Genomic DNA, 5000 nt, shown 5'->3' on the forward strand with positions numbered 1-5000 from the left:
TTTCTTTATGACTGTTTGATTTTCTTCTTCAGTCTCTCCTCTCTGTGCCCACTCGATCAAAACGAAGAAGCATTCAGTTCGCATTTGAAACAAGCCGCTACGAACGCGTGAAATTGAAATGTCGAAGAAATTAGCGTAACTCGCGGCTTGAACTGTCAGACACACGTGCGAAAACATGTTATAAAATGCGCCTCCGATGATTATCCTCTAGATAATTCCAAGTGACTTTCTTAATCTTTGGTAGAACTACTTCGTTCAGAGAGTAATTATTATCATAATCATTATCAAGATATTTGCTTGCGGTAGCCTATTGGAAACATCCCTGCCTGGCATTCTGCCAGACTCGGGTTCGAGACTCGCTCAAGCTCGGTGGTTTCTTGTAGTGTTTGCAACTTCGCCATCCTTGTGACCTAAGAATGAATGGTTTAGGGGAGTCTTTAGATCTAAATGCTGAGTAATCAGCAGCCATTGCCTTGTCCATCTTGGTCCTAGCTTGGCTGGTGATGGGACTTGGTAGCTGATCATATGTACAGTATATATGGTCAGTCTCAAGGCTATTGTCACTGTCCCTTGCCTCTGCCATTCATAAGAGGCTTTTAAACCTTTAATTGTGAAAAATGGCAAAACTGCCAGGATAAAATAATGAAGACTATCAACCAAAGAGAGTGCTTGATACAAATAGCATTACTGAAGCAAAAATAAAATAGGCGAAGGTACGATGGTTGAAAGTCTTCGTACAAATGGATTAATATAAAAAAGAAACTGAACAATAGTCGTGATTTCTTAAATCGTTTCTCAAAATCATCCCTTATAATAAAGTTGTGAAGACTTAACGATGACATATATTATCAATCTGAAATAAAGACAGAAAAGTGCTCCGATTTAAGAACGTAAAAATATATAACAAATTACATTATTTTTATTAGAGAAGGGTGGCGGTGTAGACTTGGTAAGTTAAAGGCGTGAGAGAATCTTGACTAGTTTCGTCTCTATGATATTCTTCAAGAGTACACTTCTTGAAGATGTCTTCTAGACGAAACTTGTCAAGATTTACTCAATATTTTACTTTTTTCTGTAAATTATTTCATATATATACATATTATACACGTTGAAGAGGGTCAATGTGTATTGGTCGAAATTTCGTGATTCATTTCTATTTTCTTTGCTTCTTTTATGGGCCTTTTTGAAGAAACATATTATATATATATATATATATATATATATATATATATATATATATATATATATATATATATATATATATATATATATATATATATATATATATATATATATATATATATATATATATATGTATGTATGTATATATATATATATATATATATATATATATATATATATATATATATATATATATATATATATATATATATATATATATATCAAAAGTCGAAATTAAAAAATACACCGACCCACAATTGAGGACAACGGTATAGGTTTTCTTTTAAATAGACAGAAAATTTATTCTGTTTGTCCATTCTGTAAAAACATTTTCCTTATGATTTCTGACACATAAATGTATTTCATTGACTTGATTGCAAAATTCAACGAAAGGTTGTTTCTTAAGTGTTCGATTCTGACCATGTTTTGACAAACGGTTATTATTATTATTATTATTATTATTATTATTATTATTATTATTATTATTATTATTATTATTATTATTATTATTATTATTATCATTATTATTATTAGCTAAGCTAAAAGCCTAGTTAGAGATGCAAGATGCTAAAAGCCCAAGGGCTCCAACAGGGAAAAATCGCCCAGTGAGGAAAAATAAGCAAGGAAATAAATAAACTACAAAAAAGAAGTAATGAACAATTCAAATTAAATATTTCAACATCAAGAACATTAACAACATTAAAATGTATTTTTCATATATAAGCTATAAAAACTTTAAAAAACGAGAGAAAGACAAAATAATAATATAGTGTGCCCGAGTGTACCCTCAAGCAAGAGAACTCTACCCCAAGATAGTGGGCTCAGTCTTATCTCTTCACAATATTGCAAAAGCTTCTGAAGCTGGCATGGAATATTTATCTTTATATTGCCCATAATTTCTCATTCAACATTTTGTTATTGAATTGCAACCTGATTAGGATTTTTGGTGTGTGTGTATGTGCACGCATGTGTGTGTGCACGCGTGTGTGTGTGTGCAATCAACGTTCCCGTAAATAGTTTTATTTTAATAAGCTTTTTTATTTATCATTTGTTATTTTATCATTGATAATATTTCGCTGTTTATGATAATGGTTCTCTGCTTTGAGGATTCATTAAACGCCCCTGAATCTGATAAGATCTTAATAAAGTTATCAGATTTGATAGTTTTTTCTTCAAATTCCTGTAATCAAATTATTTTTATTTTTATTTACATATTCCTGTTCCGTGAAACTTGTCTTGTATCTTTCTATTCAATTTTTATCTTTAGATATTTTCTTACTATATTTTTTTATTTCTATTTTGATATTTCTTCTTTCCTCTTATTTTCTGTCTCGATATTTGTCTTTCAAATTTGTAGTTTGTGATATTCTAATACTTCTTTAACTCTTACTTCACGATCTATTGTCATTTGATTAACCACTGATCCCATGCATGATATATTCATTTTTCGGTTTGGTGTTTTTAGATTACTCTTATACGGTGATAGAATGTACTCTGATTCTGTGTTTTTAAATTACACTTATACGGTAATAGAATGTACTCTGATTCTGTGTTTTTATATTACACTTATACGGTGAAAGAATGTACTCTGATTCTGTGTTTTTAAATTACTCTTATACGGTGATAGAATGTACTCTGGTTCTGTGTTTTTAAATTACTCTTATACGGTGATAGAATGTACTCTGATTCTGTGTTTTTTAAATTACACTTATACGGTAATAGAATGTACTCTGATTCTATGTTTTTATATTACACTTATACGGTGATAGAATGCACTCTGATTCTGTGTTTTTAAATTACTCTTATACGGTGATGGAATGCACTCTGATTCTGTGTTTTAAATTACTCTTATACGGTGATAGAATGCACTCTGATTCTGTGTTTTTAAATTACTCTTATACGGTGATAGAATGCACTCTGATTCTGTGTTTTTAAATTACACTTATACGGTGATAGAATGCACTCTGATTCTGTGTTTTTAAATTACGCTTATACGGTGATAGAATGCACTCTGATTCTGTGTTTTTAAATTACACTTATACGGTGATAGAATGCACTCTGATTCTGTTTTTAAATTACGCTTATACGGTGATAGAATGCACTCTGATTCTGTGTTTTAAATTACTCTTATACGGTGATAGAATGCACTCTGATTCTGTGTTTTTAAATTACACTTATACGGTGATAGAATGCACTCTGATTCGGTGTTTTTAAATTACACTTATACGGTGATAGAATGCACTCTGATTCGGTGTTTTTAAATTACACTTATACGGTGATAGAATGCACTCTGATTCTGTGTTTTTAAATTACTCTTATACGGTGATAGAATGCACTCTGATTCAGTGTTTTTAAATTACTCTTATACGGTAATAGAATGTACTCTGATTCTGTGTTTTTAAATTACGCTTATACAGTAGTAGAGTTTAATGTACTTTAATCCTGTTTTGAATTACAATAATATAAGGATGGAATGTACTTTGATTCTGTGAGATTTTTTTATTACACTTATACAGTGATGGAGTTTCATGTACTTAGATTCTATGTTTTTGAATTACTCTTATACAGTGATGGAATGTACTTTGATTCTGTGTTTTTAAATTACACGTATACAATGATAGAGTTTAGTGTGCGTTGATTATCTCTCCAAGAATTGCAAAAATGTCGCTTTTGTCATACAAGGAGCTTGGCAAATAATATTTTACTGGCATCACGAGAGGTTGTCAGCGTTCCAGCATCGAAAACTTGAATATTGTCCACATGCTGATGCTGATATGAGATAATAACCGGCGAGGAAAATAAGATAAATCTTTGCCAGGGCTATAAAGATGGATATGTCAAATAAAAATCTTCAATACGAACAAGAAAATTACTATTTTTTCCCCCCCAAAAAAAATTGGAAAAAGCAAAATAGTTTTGTTCCTATCACGTCTAAGTTATAATAGGACTTCCCTCATTCTATTCACACTGCAAAATTTAGTATCTTACGTAACATGAACATTTTAAAATACACCTTATATTAAATTCTATTACCAGAGTAAACAGTTAAAATGAAGAAGTTATAGTTTTACTATATGAGGATTACAGAAATGCTCTTACACTCTTGTTAAACACGGCCAATATAACAGTGAGTTTTTCTACCAGTTGAAGGATGATATTGCAGTTTTGTTACTCGTCTTGTGAACACTGATAATAGTGAGATTTTATTCTTATTGTTGAAGTGACAAGATATTGGCACTGAGATTACTATCTTGTGAAGTAACTGGAAGGGAAGACGAGTCTTTGGCTATGATACCTTAGTAGGAAAAGGAATAATTCCATCTTATGAATATTTTGCCTTGAATATAATACCAATTTGTCCTACAATGATTTCATATTATTGATTTCATGTTCTTTATCATTCTTTTGATTTTGGTTTAACACTTTTACAGCATTTATCGTAATCAATCAGAATTTGACATTGTTAACAAGTTTTAAAGAAACATACTACGATATAAAGATGTGCCGGAGAAATTAGCATTACATTTAACAAAACAGTACCAAAATGAAAAATGGCCCCGTCTCTTATTTTGAAAAAAAAAATGTAAATGATATAACATGAATAAATCATTGTAATGTCTATTATCACAGAATATTTTTATTACTGCATGACATAAAGTTTCTTTGTAGTCATAAATTGCTAAGATTTGCAAAGGAAAGTTGAGACATTTTTTTCATAGAGATGACGTGCAGAATTCAATACAATTCATTTGTTTTCACAACTTGCCATTAAACCTATTACTATTTACAAAATAAACAAAACTTATAAATCACGTGTT

General features: G+C 30.3%; 1 protein-coding gene across 1 annotated transcript in view; it reads right to left on the reverse strand.

Annotated features, from left to right (window-relative positions):
* The window catches only part of LOC137643559 (protein Wnt-11b-2-like), a 461831-nt gene that overhangs the window by 455755 nt on the left and 1076 nt on the right, over positions 1 to 5000 (reverse strand). The gene's annotated exons all lie outside the window — the stretch shown is intronic.

Source organism: Palaemon carinicauda, chromosome 7, assembly GCF_036898095.1.
Source record: "Palaemon carinicauda isolate YSFRI2023 chromosome 7, ASM3689809v2, whole genome shotgun sequence".
NCBI classification, from domain to species: domain Eukaryota; kingdom Metazoa; phylum Arthropoda; class Malacostraca; order Decapoda; family Palaemonidae; genus Palaemon; species Palaemon carinicauda.